The sequence below is a fragment of the Anguilla rostrata genome, chromosome 3 (genome assembly GCF_018555375.3).
Source record: "Anguilla rostrata isolate EN2019 chromosome 3, ASM1855537v3, whole genome shotgun sequence".
In the NCBI taxonomy this organism is placed as follows: Eukaryota; Metazoa; Chordata; class Actinopteri; order Anguilliformes; family Anguillidae; genus Anguilla; species Anguilla rostrata.
In genome coordinates this window covers 45,754,595-45,774,206 of record NC_057935.1, presented here as the reverse complement: position 1 = coordinate 45,774,206, position 19,612 = coordinate 45,754,595, and the positions used below count along the sequence as shown (strand labels likewise).

At 38.8% G+C, this 19,612-nt stretch overlaps 1 protein-coding gene across 2 annotated transcripts in view; it reads right to left on the bottom strand.

Annotated features, from left to right (window-relative positions):
* Positions 1–15,124, bottom strand: part of LOC135250991 (E3 ubiquitin-protein ligase Midline-1-like) — a 56,384-nt gene extending 41,260 nt beyond the window's left edge. Inside the window, exon 1 of one of the 2 annotated variants that reach the window (XM_064327907.1) lies at positions 14,995–15,124. The gene's annotated coding sequence lies outside the window, so the exon portion shown is untranslated. Of the gene's footprint in view, positions 1–1,163; positions 1,411–14,994 lie in introns of those variants that run through there. The other variant, XM_064327906.1, reaches the window with a different exon arrangement.
* Between the last annotated feature and the right edge of the window lie 4,488 nt (positions 15,125–19,612).

Here is a 19,612-nt window from a genome sequence, read left to right as displayed (position 1 = left end):
CTACATGTGTACTTACTAGACAAATGATCAAAGAAAGCAGGTATTGCAAGAAGGGAACAAAAGGCATTGTGACAGCTTTCTCAGAACAGCTTTCAATGTGGGAGTAGCTAGTAAGCAATTACTTAATAAGCCCTTAAAATATATTTCTGTTCTATTTGTGCATCTCAATATACATGACCATTAAAGTATGCTGTATGTATACACAACTAGAGATTTCAATAGCCCACTTTCAGTCAGAGAAGGTAAACTGAAAATAAACGGGAGGACTTCATCTCAGTCAGTCACCATCAGTATTTGTAAATTATCAGGAAGTGAAAAATGCCTCAGACACCATAATTTAAAACTTTACTTAATCCAAGATTCCCACCTTGATATCCAACATTTTCCTCATCATTCACCATACAACAAATAAATCAAACTGCTAACTGAAGTGCAGATAAAATCCTTCACAGGGCTGCAGCACTTCATTCCATTCTGTATGTGTTTAGCAGATGCACTAACCAGGGAGACTATATATGTATAACCCATTCAAAACCCAAGGGGATATCATTCATAAAGGCACAGGGGTAATACCCAATCTGGGATTCAAACCAACACCCCCTTTGTTATGAGTAAAGTTCTCTAAATGCTGCTCCAGGCCACTACTCTCTGTGTCATGTTAGGGCAAAGTTAGCTCTCAGTTGCACACTTCTCAACTAACACCAATCTACTGTCCCAAGAGAAGGGTCATGTGAAAATGATTCAGAGGAACAAGAATGTCCCTTTTTCAATTTTGAAAGGAAATTTCACCTCAATTACAGTTGCCACACCTTTGTCATTCAGGATTAAGCCCACAGAAAATTCTGAAAGTTCTGCATCACAAGAAATTAAGAATGAAGTCACCTTTAGAAAAGAGACCCCCCCCCCCCCCACACACACACACACACACACACAAAATATCACAGCTGAAAAGCAATGTACATCAATGTACAAACTGCACAGTTTCATAAATAAATGTGAAAAATTACTCCATGCAACAAAGCAAACAAACCAGTGCCTTTGAAGCTACTCTTAACTTCCATCAAAGCTAAGATGAGCTATTACTGGTATTAAACTTACATTCCTAAAATCTTTTTGAAAAGAACAACAGCTGAAGAAAAAGCAAGCAATACAGCCATCCTTACCTGCCACATGATTAATGTCCCATTATTTACAATGTGCAGAGAAATAAATAAAAATAAATAAATGCATTAAAGATGGCAAACTCAAATACTTTTTCCAAGACCATCCACAGCAGCTTTATGGCAGGAACACAAGTAAGATAACTTAGCAGTTTTTAACTGTTCATCCCTGTCAGTACTATCAGTACTTCTATGCCTTCACCGGGCCTATTGAGAGCCAGCATATGAAACAGAACTGTCTGCCCTGCCCTTCCTCTCATTTCAAATGGAAAACCACTACCAGCTGTTGTAGGCTGTACACCGAAAGACTGGCCAATCAAATGGTGTGGGTGGGGCTTGCTCTGAGAGGGTGGGTGTGCTGTCGCGAGTCTTGTACCTTATACATGCAACAGACTCAATAAATGCTTCCAGTAAGGATAAATCATTTTATATTATTACAAAATAAAACAAATACATGTGCTACAATGCATCATAATACAATAAACACAATAAATACCAGGGAGTTAAATCTGCATTTTGGATTTATTTCAAAATGTGCAGGCTCACAAAAAGAACACTTAAGCAAAGCACTTCATTTTTGTAGAACTGAGAAAATCGCAGTTGCACATCTCTCCCATGAGCAGTTTACTGTGGGCAGAATTAAAAGCCAAAGCTGATCCTTGCATCCTAGCAACCATCACATTCTGTATTCCACACATTTTTTTCCAGTAATTTCATCCTGGAAACATAGACAGCTTTCTGGGAAATGAGAATCTTATTAGTTTTAGAACTGTGTGACTCACCAGTGAAAAGTATTTTGTTTGCTTTGACTTCCAACCACTTCCAGTTGTTCAGATGAAGATATTTTCAGCTGGCCGTATGGCACAGATGTCTTTGATAAGTGCCAGTTGCAATTTGTGAAAAGCTCTTCCTGCAAAGCCAGCGATGGCCAAACAGGTCAAACAGCATGAGGGTGATCAGCTCTGGCATCTGCACTGCAGAGCCCCTGGAGGAATGTAAGGGTTCAAGAGTGAGGCAATGTATCTGTACGAAATTAATGTCCTCTGTCCTCTGGCCAACCGAGTAATGATTAGGCACCACTAGAGACTGTGACACTCAGTGTAGAGGCTTGGAAAATCACACAGAGAGGGCAGGATGAAACTGTATGGGATTGCAACCAAGATTTTAAAAGCACAATCTGCATGTTCAGATCTTTCAAAACAGCTAATATTGTACTGTTGAGCATTGAACTAAATTTAAATGGCACAATGTGAACATTAAACCTTTATTCTTCATGGCATCCATAGCATTTATATCATAATGTAGCATAAGAGGGTAAATAATCCCGCTAGACATGAAAATCATGGAATTAAGAAGAATTTAATCTTCTTAAAAGTCTGCGATTGCAACTGTGGTTGGAATGAAAACCAGCATACACAGGATGTCTTCAAGACCAAGGTTGGGAACCATTGTTCTATATTTTTATAGCCTTAACTTTTAACATGATTGCTTTCATGAATCTTTGATTATTTTAATGTAAGTATCTTATGAAGTTTATTGTTTTATTATATTGCTTTTACGATCTGTTCAATTAACAATTAAATATATTTTTATTAGTTTATGATTTCATTTCTGTTGTACGTTTTTTAATTTTGTGAACTACTTGGTGCTGCACTTCTATGAAGGTGTAATATATAGGGTACATTATGTTAGACAAATGATATCTGTGCCCTCCTCCACCTCATTGTTCATGGGCTTTGAAAACATTTATTTAAGTACTTCAATGTGGTTTACGGTGTTATGGTTTACAGGACAAATGTATTGATGTATGTGCACTTGTTCTTCTATGTAAAGATTATATTTACCCTCTCCACCGAAGTGCAGCAGAATTGCATACAGCTGGGCTCGGAGGTCGTCCTCCGTCACACTGGCAGATCCAATTGAGCTCCGTGACCCGCGGACAAGCAAAGCACATGATGCCACAATGCATAACCGTTCCACTGAAAAAAGAACTGCAGTGCAATCAGAGTATGGCTGCAAGGGGAATGTTCACAGGACCTGTAAGTCACTCAGAGCCACCGATGAACAGCGCTGTAACACAGGACTACTAGGACTACTGGGTAAAACATTGGTCAGGTTACCGGACTCATCGCGTGAGGTTCATGGATTCAAAACTAGGTTACTGAGGAAACTGAGGTTAAAGTGCAGATTGCCAACATTATTTTGAGTGTATTTACATCCATATTGGGTGAATCCACTAGGAATAGCAGCCCTTTGTATACACAACCCCCCACCCCCTTTTGGCCAAAAGTAATTGGCCAAATGAACATAATCTTAAATGAAGTAGTCACGTTCAGTACTTGGTTGCAAACTCTTTGCATTCAATGACTACCATAGAATACCATTCTGTGACCCACAGACATCATCAGACGGTAAATAACTTCTCCAGTGATGCTGTTCTAGGCCAGTTCTTTTTTTTTTTCTTTCAGCCTTGCCTTCAGTAAGTAAAACATATTGGAAACATATCGACTTTGCCAGTCAGAACATTCCACATTTTGGCCTTGAAAAACCCCTTGGTTGCTTTAGCAGTGTGTTTGACGTCATTGTCCTGCTGCAAGGTGAAGTGCCATTCAATGAGTTTTGAGGCATTTGCTTCAGTCTGAGCAGATGTTTTTTGTGAACTTCAGGATTCATCTAGCAGCTGCAGTCAGCAGGCACATCATCATTAAAGATAAGTAAGCCAGTTCCAGTGGCAGCCATACATGCTCAAGCCAGAACACTACATCAACCGTGTTTCAAAGGTGATGTGGTATGCTTTGAATCATTAGCAGTTCTTTTCTTTCTTCACACTTTTCTCTTTCCATCACTTTGTTACATGTTAATACTCATATCATTTGTCCGTAAGAGTTTATTCCAGAACAGTAGTTTTTTAACATGTTTTTTTTTTTTTTTTTTTTGCAAACTCCAACTGGGACTGTTAGAGCCTCCAACTAGCCTACATGCATGTCTTTAAACTGTGGAAGGAAATTGGAGTACCCAGAGGAAACCCACGTGGAGACGGGGAGAACATACCCTCTGTTTGATAGTCGAAAATTGTTTTCTTCACAACTGAAAGCATCCTTTGGTCATCACCTGCCGTGGTCCACCAGGTTGTTTACTATTGCACTGGGCTCACCAGTGCATTCTTACTTCTATGGTTCTCATGTTGAGAGACAACAGCAACAGACTCCAAATGCAAATGCACACTTAGCATTAACTCTAGATCTTTTCTTAGCTTACTTGTACGTGAACTAATAATGCACAACTCACAGCTGGCCAAGAAACAGACAATTACTTTTGATCCCCAAAAATGGGGGGGGACTACGTATAAAAAGGTATGCAATTCCTAGATGGTTCACTCGATATGGATGTAGGTCTGCAAATGAATTCTGACAGAATTTAAACCTCATATCCAGTGTTTCATTTCAAATCCAATGTGCAGGAGCACAGAGCCAAAACAACAAAAAATGTGTCACTGCCAAAACTGTACCGCAAAACCGAACTGCACTGTCGGTTCTGGATCAAAGGGCATTCCTGGAATGCCTAAGCCCATGGTGTGATGTCGAAAAGTCACACTAACAAGCAGACATCGTGTGCCTCCTGTTTATTAAAGCATGTCACGTCGGGTAAGCTAGTGCACACATTTTATCAGGAATTTGTGTGTGTATGTTCAGTATATATTGTACAACATTTCTACACTGAACTGGAAAATAATGCATGTGATCTCATTTTGCACAATATATACTCTATATAATATAAATGTTGCATAAATGAAAGTGAATGTAAAGTGGCTGAAAATAGTTGGAATAGCCATAAATTGTCACAGAGGGATTTATCCACTACACAGTAATGTCAATAACTGTAATAACACTTGTTGCAAGTCATCCATATTGGAAAAAAAAAACCTCATGATTGTATGGGCGTGGTCAGGAGTGCCCTGCCACCCAACCTCCCCACTTGAACTCCTCCAAAACAGTCCCACCCACCAGCAGGAAAACACATGTGGCAAAACAAGCACACGCCAGCAAATGGTATCCTCGATACTCAACTATATTATACTCAAATGGCAAGAGATTGTGTCTTTACAATTGGGCTTATTACAGCTTGACCTCTCGGACGTCCGTGCACATTGTCAAACAAATCATAGCGTGAAACAGCTTGTTAGTGTCCATCATAGCAATATTAATAACCAATAAGCAACTGCAGGGGACCCTATGCTATGCTTAATTGTTTAGCATAGTGTCCTTTGTTCTTCAACTTTAGCTGAAAGACAGCCCTACCTAAACCCCAGCTCATTTGCATTCTTCTTTCAGTCTCATGGATACAGGATCCATGAAATATCCTTAAAATATCTTCAGCCTGTACACATCTCACCAGCAAGGAGTACACAAGAGAGCCAAGCTAAAATTATAATTGATTCTAGCTCTGAAAGCCTTGCATTGATAATTGCTCCAAACAAGTGCCAACTGCGTGGGTGATAAATAGGAACAGCAAAGACTTACTTTTGTCATAAGACAATTATCTTGGACAATTATCTCTGTTTTTGATTGATGAATGCAATTAAAATGGTATGCAAATATCAATGTAGACCATCCATCAACAAACGCTTAATTTTTTACACGATAGCATCTGATGCATAATGCTACCTTTAATGCATGCAACTGTTTGCAATAGTCAGGAAAATCAACTGGTTCTTTTTGGTGAATAGTCATCACTGTCATACCACATATCCATACATCTTCACCAAACAGTGCTTGCTTTTGTCAGGGAAAATTAATTTATCCATGAATTTATCATTTTTCCCACTCAGACATTATGTGGCATGGCTCTTCAGAAGCACTGGCGGATCAATAAAATAAAATACTAAATAAAGCTGGGTAAATAATAAAATATTACATTTCCAGCCATTTAGACTAATGGAAGACTTTGCCATATCTGCAGTTCATTTCTTTGGGCTCTGAGGCTTCTCTCATTGTATACATTTTTGGGTAAAATGTCCCAATACATTAGCATAATAAAGAAATGATTTGGTATGCTTTAAAGCAAGGACGGAAAAAGTAGTGGGTGCTCTGCTTTAAAGATTTTAACAAAAAACAACTGAGAAATCAAGAAAAGCGTCTCTCCAATCAGTAAACAGAGACATGCACAGCCCAGCATATTACACCGCAGCATTTAGTTTTGTTAAATCAGTCCATCATGTTTCAAACCATTCTTTTCAGAATGGTTTGAACTTCAACAGGAAATAAACTTTCAGCAAGACACAATGATCTTCACCAGACCTCATATCCAGCTGCTCTAGAGTAAAGCACACTGGCAGCATTTAGTCATTCACATTTCAAAGTCCACATACCCTAGAGGAGTCATGAGATCTGGATGTTAGAAATAAAAAACGTAAGCTGAAAGAACGACATGGGTTGACATTCAATTTGATTCTTATTTTACTTCGGTTCCAAGAACATTTGGGTGTCAGTGCGCTGACCTGGGCCACTCTAAGAAAGCAAATGCCTCAGACTGGCACAACTGATTTGATCTTAAGAGAAAAATGTTTTATTTATTTAGCTTCTTTTGGAATACTCTATGGATTAATGCAATTATTTCATTGATGTGGCTCCTACTTACCCAAAGGTATCTCTCCAGACTGACAGTGCATCCTATCAGATAAGGTCCTTCTCTACACCAGACAAAGCAGAACAATGTAGCTTTATAGGGTGTATTTAAACTTTGAAACTAGTGTTGTTGGCATCAGGACTGACACTCTGGAGAGGAGTGGTTGGGGACACAGTGCTGGTGACAGCACATGCCATCACTTACAAAAAAAGCACATGTGAAATTTGCCCTTTACATGTAAAAATCACTATTTCACATTTTGCATTTGAAATTAAAATTCTCACATGTGGGGAAAAAAATGTTGCATGTGAACTGAACATTTTCACAAGTGACTGACTTCAAATGTGAACTATAATTTTTACTTGTGAAAACAAAACATGTGACTTGAGGTAGCATAGGTTACCTTTTCTTGCTCTCATCTAATACGTGGGATTATTTTCATAGTTCACATGTGTATTCTTCACATGTTGGGTGTTCACATGTTGTTTCTGGACACGAGGATTTTGAACGCGTGATTTTTTCATAAGGGATTAAGCGTTTCTGCATCTATCTATTACATCACACAGAGCCTTTTAAGGGCTCCATGTTCACCAGCTGAGATCTGATTGCTGCTCAATTACTTCTGCACCAGGGATATAATCCTGACATCTAAACCTGTCCTCAATCGCTGTGCAACACTTACATGTTTACACTGCACCTGCTGAAATACCGTAGAAAAAAAATCTGTCAAGAGTCACAAACAAAAGTAAATCTCAAAAACCCCAAAAACAGCTTTTATCCCTTTACCAACACAGCATTACTGAGTTTAGTCATGTGGGGTTTTGTACCAACTTTATCAGTCATTGACTTTTGAAACTAGTAATCGTGCATCAGAAATTTCAATGTATGTAAAAAAATTTGGAGATGCATTATTCTTTCATTACATTGACCACACTGTCAAGAATCTCAGCATTTTAGTATTTAAACACCCATAAACTCCCCATAAGCACATTACCCGGCAGTGTGATGTCCTACAAGGTAATATTATTATTACTCCCTGTGACAGTCTATGTTGGTTGACCTTGGTGAATATGTATGCAGGGGACAGCATTATTTGACAGCTGTATAAGACTGTTCATAGTGCTTCTGAGTTTTCACATACTCCCTTTCTCATACCAAACTACCAATTTGCATCATTGGCTTTTTTCACGGTGCAACGAGCCGCAACCATCGGTGTTGGACCGCTGCAGCCCTGTTCCTCCCCTGGTTCATGCCCACACCTTGACATAGCCTGAAGCTCCAGATGACTCACTCTGTCCCTTAAAACTGCACACTACACTTCCCCCCATTCGGACTTCCTACTTTTCCTTCTAGTTTATTATCTGAACTGTAACCTGCTTAATTGACCCCTGTGATTTGCTGTGATAGATCCCTTACTGCATTACTGTTACACCCATTCTACCTTTACTATACAGCATACACCAGGCTCCCCCTCTATAGCCAGGTTAGTCTCATGTTTTACCATTGGGGAGTTTTTTTCTCGCCAATGATTGAGGGTTTTTCTTCCCACTGGAGAGTTTTTTTTAATTTTTTTTACCTTATGTGCTTGCCATCAGCGGGTTCAGGGCTGTTTTTTCTTTTTTGCCCTTTTGTGCTTCCATAAAGTGTCTTTGTGACAGTTAAGGTCATTCGACACTTTCATCAGAACACAACCCACCCCCTAGCCTATAATCTCTTTGAGATTATTTAGCTCTACTCTGAGATTTGATCAATAAAATGGAAATCTCAGACTGCCACCCCAGCAACACCAGCTCTACACTCCATCATGAACTATGAATTTGTAGTTGAAACCTGCATAGATGTACCTGTGTTGCAAGCCAATTGTCTAATAAATTGTCATCTGTCAAACAAGCAATTTTGCATTTCAATATGATGTTATTATTTTTTAAACGTCATCTTGAAATGTATCCAGACATTTTTGTGTTTCCGTTGTCCATGATGTCAATGCATTTTTTGTGTAAAGCTTGACGGGATCTCTATTGCAACGTGACCAGTATTGCTGAGCACAACATTATTTTATAATGGCACATTTTATAGCTTATGACAAGCTATATTGGTAACCACCACAATAAATGAAACACCAAATGAACTGAATTAAAAATTTAATGTGGTGAATTGAATTACAAAAGAAAAAAATAATGTAGTGATTATTTTTCCTTTGATAGCTAGCGTCACGACAACAGATGTGGAGTTATTAAAAAAATCCTTCTCCCTGAAAGAGGCATCGTCATGGTCATGAATTTATCTAAGTCCTGATTTCACCTCACATTTACTGCTCTCTCTTCAGCAGTTGTTGTTAGCACACAATGTAATTGGTTTAAATAATATAGATTAACCTGAATACACACACATACAGTACACAGGCATATGAAACAGTTTCTCTTGTAAGAAACTGCTGTTTTCCTCTTTGAAAATCAAACTTCATTTATATGAATTGACCAAAGCATGACCTTGTGCAAACTGGCAACCCGAATAATCAGAGCAAGGCTACAAGTCAATAATACAACCTGGTTGACTGAAGAGAGTGATATAATGAATATTAGGAGGGGTCTGCAAATAAATACATTTCATTAACCCCCACTATACCCAATGCATGTTATAAATGAATTAATGAAACATTGCATTTTATATAGCACACTAATAAATAATAAATAATAGAAAGATTAACAGCTTGTTAAAATTCTGGGATTGCTGTTGAGGTTGGAATGAAAACCAGCATACACAGGGGTCCCCCAGCACCGAGTTTGACAACCACTGCCCTAGTGGGCTTGTATCAACACTGTTATGGTCAAATTAACACTGAGCATGCCACAGTGTACAATGTTCACTGAATGTCATCCATGTGTGCATAATGGTAATTTTGACTGTTCATTGGCATTCATTCCAGCTTGAACAGAATGTTCTATTTATAGGCATAACCTACTGAACATACTGCAATACGTGGGAACTATAACTTCACAGGTATGGTTTAGGGATGCATCGACCCGATACTAGTTATCAAATCGAGCCAATATTGGCCTAAATGATGGATTGAACATCGGTGACAGTGACTGTATTTATCTGACCAGATCCTGAGACGTAATTGGCTGTAAACATGTGTGACGCTACCGACAGCAAAAGAGTGTTGCACACTTGAAGAATGTGACTACCAGGTGTGGAGTTTAATTCAGTGATTGTAATTGCAAAATGCATATGGCACGTTGAGCATTTACATCTTTTCACTGTCTTGAAATATTGCTATTCTAAGCTACATCATTTCATTTAGCATTAACATTTCACCTGGGAGAGTTTGGTTTGTGTGTGGCTCTTTGTTCCATAGGTACAGCCAGGTCACGTACATTTATTGCTGGCAAATGCTGCCTTATCAAAAAATGGTGACCCCTATAATAATAGGGCTTCCTCTATTGTATCGACTGCCTACACATACCAGTCAAAGAGCTTTGCAGCATACACCTGAGAAGATGGAATATAACTTTGTTTTAATATTCAGTATTGTCTAATAACTATTATATGTCTATCAAATGCCCTAAAAAGTTCATATTATATACATACATAGCGCTCATACATTAACCATATGGTCTTCAAGTAAAATGTATTTATATATTTGTGTTCTATAATAAGAGTGCATTATATTTCTGTACAGGGATACACAACAACACAAAATATACAAAGGTTACTTTGTTTTTACCTTGCTGTGACAATACATGTACAAAACAGTGTCATTATACCATACACTCTTACGTATTTCACAATCAACTGATGGAGATTCATGATTCATTTCCGATGTAAGTTTTCATATACCTTGTGTAATAATTCAACCGAATAGAATACATTCTTTGTAAAATGTGATGCAAATGAATCATGGTTCATGCATGGTTTAAACATATGAGAATCTACTTCACAAGCCTGGCATATGAACTTGTGCATGTTTTATTGAAAGTGAGTTTCTTGTCAGCGCAAGAGCAAGTTTATGCTGCTCTAAAAGCCATAAAGGTCCATGTCTGCTGTGTTGGGTTAGTGAATGAAAATATAAAAGATTTCTGTCTAAATTGAAAGTATCACAAATAAGATGACAAGATGGATGAGATTCAAAGAAAAGGGAGCAAAATGACTTTGCATTCAGTTCAATGCCTGTAAGCAAGGAGTTCAGCATTTGCTTTCGTCAGCTGTGTGTAATCTAGTTATTGTGGCCTGCATTACTCCAAATAATTTCCTTTGTACTAAACATAGAGTCGGCAAGGCTTCCTTGCTACTCTAAGAACATTATGAAACCATCAACAGAAATGTGACTTTAAAGGCATTAGTATTCCAAAAAAGCATTAGAGTTCAGTTTAATGCTGCCACAGTAACATAGATTGAGGACATGATTTCTGCATGATAATGCACAGTTATTTCTTTAAAAACTAATATTTCCTCAATGTTCAGAGGACTAGGCATGCACTTAAATATAAATTACAACTGCCAACTTTTAACGATATTGTAAGCAGTCTTGTAAAACAAAATTTTGACAACTGAAAAGTCAACCAGTCAGTCCATCGACACATTCTCAGGTCATACAGCCTTCGAAAAAAAAAATGGGGGGGGGTGTGAGTTGTCGTATGTCAAACCAAGCCCCCCCCCCCAAATAATATGTGACCATTCTTCATACCTTTCTTTAAATGGCGTTCATGCTCACATCAGGTGTGAAGGTAGCAAGCATATTATGGCTTTCCATTACTGATGACTGCTTGCATGCACTGCACCCCCCAGTTTGCCTTACAGTTGTGCAAAATGTTTACACACACAAGCATGCACACAAGCACACACACACACACACACACTAGCAATACTGCACAGCCTTTTAGTAAGTCTATCGACGTACGTCTAGTTTCTAGTATCGTCTAGTTTCCTGCATGTGACACTTTATCCAACGTTTCTCTCTCTATCTCTCTCTCTCACATGCACACACACACACACATACACACACTTCTAGTGAAAAGAAATCCTCATAAGGAAATTTATTTGGCATCCCAAGCTTCTATCTGTTTTTTTTTTTGTTTTTTTGCATAGCTGGCACAGGATTTTGCTAAATGCACATGAGGGATCAGAGATATAGTTTTGTTTGGGTGGAATGGGGGAGCGAAAATACCCCCCCACCCAGTTCTATCTAAACCTGTCAATCTGACTGATGGACTAGTGTGAAAACTTTTTCAACATTATCTATACTTTTTTCAATGTGCTGCAACAAGTGTGGGCAACTGACAAGGTCCAAACTAAAATGGTAAAAAAGCTGTCACTGCTATTCTAAGCAATGTACTTGTAAATGTACTATGAGTATTTTAAAACAGCTTTGGAATAAAACCTTTCTTTCATGTCTGCCGTTGCCATGGCGGGGCTCAGAATCTCCTCAGCACGCCTTGGCAGCAGCGCCAAATGGCACTCTAATCTTTTCATGGCAAGATGAAAATCTTTTCAGTCCAGATTTCCAATGAAAGCCTCTTGTCTCAGGCCCAGGCTCCCTTACTGGCTGCTACAGCCTGGCTCTCCCACACTCCCCTGTGCTTCAGTGAAATGTCCAAAAGAAAAACTATTTGTTTACGGAGGCTTTCTTTCCTCAGAAAAAAAACTCGACCTCTGAAGGGGGCCCTTCTGTGTCCAGTGACCTGAGCACAAAGCTTGGACTGACAGCTTGACAGGACAAGGCTTGATGGAGCTGACCCACGAGAGGGTTTTTACCAGTGACTCAAAATCAACCTTGCAAAGAGAATTAGAAGCTGTCCATCCAACTGCCCGCTTGAATATCCCACTATGCCACACTGGCTCAGACTAAATGATGCTTGCTGTGGGAAAAATAATCAATCTGTTCTCAAATCTGTAGCCCACCACTGACTCTACGTCTGTGCCAATCACTGTTTTCTGTGAAGACATATCTGCAGCAGAAGCAGACATTACAGAACCTCTGCAAGAAAGTATGTCTGCAATATGTGGCTTACGCACTGTTTCCAGTTTGCCCACAAGAAATTCTACCTTGCGATGAATGTGGATGAATGCATATAGTTGCCAATATGAAAATATTCAATTTTTATTGGTTAAAAAAGAATTCCTTCTACCCTTCCACCAGGCTTGTGTTTGATTATCTTTTGTCACGTAACAAGCAAATGCCAATTTCAAAAGGCTTAACCCATGTGTTGTCTTCATATTATGCATGTACCATGTATCCAAAGGGTCAACAATGACCCACCCTCACCAGACCCCTTATGATAAAGCCTTGAATTTTAAGCCCTAAATGAACATTTTGCATGTAGAACCAACCTGTGAATAACTGTTTTACTTCAGCAGCCTTGATTTCTTCAGTCTACACCACTTGTTTTTACAGCAAAATATCCATCGTATAAATTTGTGGTGCTTAACTTTCATTGTTACTTCCAACTGCAGGGATAAAAAGAATCATAAGGCAATCTTTGTACCCTGATGGTGTACTGCCATTATCAAATATATAAAAAAGAGCAATGTTGAACTTTCTAATGGTAGGGTCATGCCAGGAGAAGTGATCAAATGCCATGCTGAAAAAATAAAATTCCACAGCCGTTAAGCTCACAGGACAGGATGGATTTTGACCCTGAGGACAACACAAGGGTTAAAGACAGCTGTAGTCCAGCTCCAGGTTAGAGCTGAATATAACTGTACATCAAATCTAGCTTTATCAAGGCCCTTTGTCACTGAAATATTTGAACTTTTAGCTTCATAGTTGTGATGACAGGATGTATCATTATATATTTTGAGCAAGTACACTTACAGCAGTCCTCAGAAATGGACAGCTATGCCTCCTGAGAAATCGACACGCTCCATTACTGAACCTAAATGATTATAAAATATTAATGCATAAAAAGTACATGTTCTGCGTAGTAACTATGGATACAAGCCTCCCCAATTCTGAATGATGGGTCACATGGTAACACTCACAGCAGCGTGGTTGCAATGCTGAAATTCTATGCCGTTTTCATTTTATTAAATATACTCCTCAGGGAAACTGCATTTAGTACAATTCTAGAATTATAAATGAATGGACAACAAGATGGCTGAAAACAGAACAATGTGTAGGCAATTTCTCTGGAATATTAACTTAACGGGTAATAATTCGATACCACGTGAGGTTTTGTGTACCCAAACCACCTGTAAGATAAATATTCTACTAGGTCTTTTCTCTGGTTTAAAATGAACAATTAGAACATATGAACACCCAAACAATTATAGTTTGTAATTATGGCAACAAAGTGCATTGGTTTTTAACATGTATCAATTAGCCAGAGCCACCAAATTTGTACACTATACACAAATATTCATGAATATTTATATAAAATGAAGTTGCAGCCTGATGCCAATGAGAAAATGTATTTGACTTGTGTCATTGAAGCCTAGAAATCATCCTGACTTTGTAGGTGATGGTCATTTGTAAACAAAAATCATACAATAACCATTTGGCACTGATATTCCCATCCGACAACGTATTTTCTATCAAAATAGACAGTAAGAACAACCACTTGTGTAAGTACACATAGACCCTAACATAGTCCCCAACTTATTCCAATTGCATGTATATGCAGAACTGTTATTTCCTTTATGTTTATCATTTTCACACATGCCACACAATCACACTAATTATTTACTTTCCCTATAAAGTCCTTCTTCCAGCTATATATACACCATGATATGTAATACACAACTGATGGTTGGAATGTTCAGTTGAAATTTCACAAGTCACAAACAGAATACAGACCACACTAATGTATATGTTTGTTACAGATCTGTTTTTAACTCCGTTATATACATACGTATACGTCATGCAATGCTATCCAACCAGTAAACTTTCGACTATGAACTTTTAAAACCCAGTCATTTAACATCCTTATGATATAAAGAAATATGGAATCTGCGTAACTTTGTGTAGGCATGCAGTAACACACGAAGTTTGCTGTAAATGGATACAGAAAGCAAGAACTAAAACAATTTCACATGAGCACATTACTCACATCAACTTGTCCCTCAGAACAGTTCTCCCGTCCTCTTTAACTCCCTTCACAAACAGATTATCACTGAATAATTTACCACGCTCCCCATAAAAAATAATCGCATGCACCTGTTCTCGCTCATTTTGTCCAACTCGCAGCAAAAGAGAATAAAGTTGCTGTACCTCGTAAAAGAAAACGACGAGCGTCTAGCACTGAAAAACACGCATCCAAAGCTGGTCCAAAGCAAACGAACCCTATTACCTCCCCCGTTCACTCCTGCGCGGTCTTGCCGCGTGCTTTGGCGAGCGTGAAGCGTGCCTGAGAGATATTTCATGGATGTTATGCCCATCAATGGGGGTGTGCGCTCTTAGCCTCAACACTCCCCCACTCCATTTAAAACAAAAGAGCCGTAAACGTGGAAAACAAGAGAGCGCGGGAACCTCGGGGACTGCACTGTGATGAATCACCCCAGTTAACCAGCTGGCTTGGGTCCGTGAGACTCTCCCGCACCTGCACCACTGCATCCCGCTACGTCTCCATTACTGTCCATTATGCATCGAATGAGCATCCCTGTTCCTTTCTGACCATGCCACCAGTAAGATACAGGAATGAAAGGTACTATGGATTTACATGCTGTTAGAAACTGTAGTTGTAATTAGTTTGATGCAGTAGTTTAATGGTTTGATGCAGCCCCCTCCCAACAAATACAGTAAATTAGCATTTTAATGATTCCTCTCCATTTTTAATTAGCCCGGGGACATTAGGACCTTCAAATAATGAAATATCCAGAAAATTATCTTAAATTACCCTGAAGCACAGAATATAAGGAGTACATAATAGAATCTACTGTAATTTCAAATTCTTTCCTCTCAGACGAGCATAGTATGCTATCTTACTTCGATTCAAAGTTAATTCAGATAGAAGGCACGCCATAGATATTCTGTGGGAAACCAAAATAAAAAATAAATTTGTAGAAGGTGTGGGCCAATTATAGAAACACTGTGTAGCAAAGAACAAGCAGCAATGCATCTGGAAATGTAAATTCAGCATGGACAGAATGTCCTAACAATAGGCCTATATACAGAATATCCAGCGATCATGATAAAATAGTAAAAACACCTTGCATTCAAATTATCATTAGCCAGCAGATAAACAGTCTTTAAATAGAAGAGAAAAGTGTTACTTAGTTATTATAGATGTCTACATCATAGTATCACATAATGACTGTGAAATGAAAGCCATCAATCTGGAAGGATTATTATCACCAGTTGAAAAGTGTTCTATTCAAGAATAGCTTGTTTACCTTCACGCACTTTGCCAGAACGTTCTTAATGATCTGCTTTTCTACGAAGCACATTGTTATCTGAGTGGTCTGAGAAAAATAATAATTGATAACGTATTGAAGCCTCTCCCCTGCCTCCACCTCCCTCCCCATAGCGTAGCACAGCACGGACAAAGACTTTAGATTTTAATTGCAATGCCGTGTCAGCAACCCAATCAACCACAAGCGTAATGGCAGGGAATTAGGGACAGACAGCTGAGCTGAGCGCTTCAAAAGCCAAAACTGAAAATCAACTGTTTCGCGCATCATTAAAAAGAAAGAGGGCTAGTGATGACCCAATCCAGGTTTTTTTGTCTCCCGGTCCGATCTGAGAAGAGTAATGTTCAGTATCAGCCGATATGGATCCGATGCTGATCATTTTTTGTCATGTGTCTTCATTAAATTATTCAACAGCTAGTCTAACACAAGAACACCCAGTTTGGCTTAAAATCTGTAAAACAATGCCAGGGCAAGGAAGATAATTCTAAACAAATTATACAGAAAAAAATTAAATAAATTCTGCTCGAGAAAAAATTGGCCTTAATGCAGGTGCACAATATGGCTGGTTGTATTTCTTTTTTTCCTTTAATGGTTTCCAAGTGCACCATTATCAAATGATAATCACTCTGGCTACAGACTCTGAAGTGGAGCTGGGTCATATGGTCAAAATATCATGATATTTTTCATATTATTTACAGTATGATGTGATTTGATTTTTCAATGCAAATTACAGGAGAAGTAAACTATGTCTACTGTGACAAAAAAATAAGGATCAATAAAAATAATAGCTTCACTATTTTTATTGAGAGCATGAATGGCATGAAATGTTGAATAATGTTCAATAATTGGATAATAAACAACATACCCTACATGCGGCCTGCAAATATGGGTGATATACCTCATCTACAATTATAAAATGTTCTTAAGTGTTTAATAACAATCAACGCCACCACAGGCTATGGCGTATCGGTTTTTTCTTTAATCACACCTGTGCAAGTCATGTTTTTTAAAAAGATTTTATGAAATGGTGCGAGTTTCATTCAAATAAGATAATTTACCTTATGTTTGTGTTACTAAAATCATAGCCCACGGTTGCAACATGCTATTTCTAAAATTCATTAATGACAAACAATAAAATACCATTGCCGATCTACTGCAACACCACATACTGTGGGCTTACTGCTGCGTGAATTCATACTGGTAGCTAATAGCCTACCTAAAAGTATGTTAGGCTATAGTGCCCAGCCCTACTTTTGAGTAGTGTATAAGCATTATCATCAAGCTTGAAGATTCCAATAAAAGATAAAAATAACCACTGCGAAAAGTCGGCATACTCCTTTTAGTGGCGTTTCTTCAGATGCTTTATCAAATGTGCAGTAGACTTATTGTAAGAAGCTGTGATAATGCCGCCCCTTGAAACACTGGTATTGCAGATGGTGCAAGTGGCCATAGGGCTGCTTTTGGACTTTGTATAAGTTTTACACAGCAGACATCGTAGCAGATTCCCAACTTGTTTCATAAACCACAGCCTCATTCATGGTGGCAAATGGACAGTGCTTGTTCACGGGAGTGATGGCAATTGGCATAAAAGGAGTCAGAAAGTACAGAGGCGAAGCTTTGCTACAGGCAAGAATTGATATGCATAGTAAGTGTTGTAGTCTCAGACAGGAATAGATTCAGATTGGCCATGTCCTAGCCGATATCCAATCCACCTAATATGGCGGTATCAGAAGCCGATACCAATCCAATGATCGGATCGGGACATCCCTAAAGAGATCGCTTGTGAGCTCAGTAATTGGGACTGGTAGGCCAAAGATCTCTTCAGTTGATGACTGAAGAAATCTCACATAATGAAGAAATACCAACCAAATTCATGTCCCACAGATTGGAAACACTCTTCAGGAGGCTGGCATGGATGTGGTTGTGACTGCTTTCCACGCAAGGCTTCAAGAACTAAAGAGGCTACACTGCAAGATGCAAGCCACTAGTTAGATGCAAAAACAGGATGACCGGGTTACAGTTTCCAAAGGATGGCCTAAAAGAGCCTGCAGAGTTCTGGAAAAAGGTCTTGTGGATGGATGGGACCAAGGTTCACTTGTATCAGAGTGATGACAAAAGGAAATTACCTTCAGTATGCACTTATTGTTCGTCACTTTGGATAAAAGCATCTGCCAAATAAATGTAATGTAATGTGAAGTGAGGAGGCCAAAGGGAACTGCCCAAGATCCAAAGCACCACCCCATTTGTTAAAATGCGAGCGAGGGTGTTATGATTGACTAAATCACCTGACATCACTCTCGTCTCCCACAATCAGCTGGTTTTGGGCATGTTTCTCATTTTTAAAACAGTGTTCCTTAACTGTTTATCAATCGTATATTTTGGAAATCCCCACACAGCAATAATTAACTTGTCCTCCGTAACAGAACTATATGGAATGGAGAAAAATGTTCTTAATCGGAGGCTGTTTACACATTGGATCTTTAATCTGGTTATCGCACCTTGTTTCCTGTTTTTACGGTTGTGCCGCCCACTCGCCTCGCATCGTCAGCTATCCCAGCATGCCTTGCGGATGCAAAAACTTGACTCCCATTGAAATGAATGGAGGCAATTATGAAGTCGTTTTTCTTCGGAGGATGTGTGACATTATCCGCACGTAATAGGAAACAAACTGAAGGTGAAGCCACACATCCTCCATCCTCAAATGAGAAGCAGCCAGTGATGTCAGTTATAATAATTGATTTATAAGTAATTCAAATAATTTAGCTCTTTTTTAATCTAAATAAATTTCTAAAAAAAATTAATGAATGGAATAATATAAGCACAAACACTGAAAACAACCTTTACAACTGTGTTTTTTTTCTTTCATTTACGTACATGATACGAACAGTCTAGAGCACTTGTTAAATCTGTTCATATCCTACAAATGAATTGACCTGCAAACGCTTTGATAAATCCCGCATTGTTTGCATAAATGCATTTATGATCCAATTCATTTGGCTCACATTTGACAAATGAGGCCTACTGAACAGGTGCATTCTGCCTTAGAATGCATCAACATTCCTGCCCTGGGTCAATACCAACAGAGTGTCCTCAGAGGAACCTACTGTTTCCATAAAGACACTGCCCTACAACTGTCATTCTGGCCATGTCAAGTAGATGGCCCTGAGCAGTCTTTAACAGTCAAAAATGGTTTCAAGGCTGTAAACCACACACAGATTCGGCCCCAGATGACACAAATGAATAGTGACCTCACTATCCTTAAGCTCCAGATTTACTTTAGAATGAGCATTTTACAGCAGGCAACTCAGCTGTGAGACCGGTGACCTGGAAAAGATTCCTTTGCTCAGAGAACACAGGGAGAAAATAAAATGGCTTCCATTTGCCTTTGCCCTGCCTACACTTAGGCATCTGGCATGGGGCCCTCTGCTGCTGCTCATGCAACCAACAAACCAGAAGAACTTTGCTTTTCCTGATGTGCC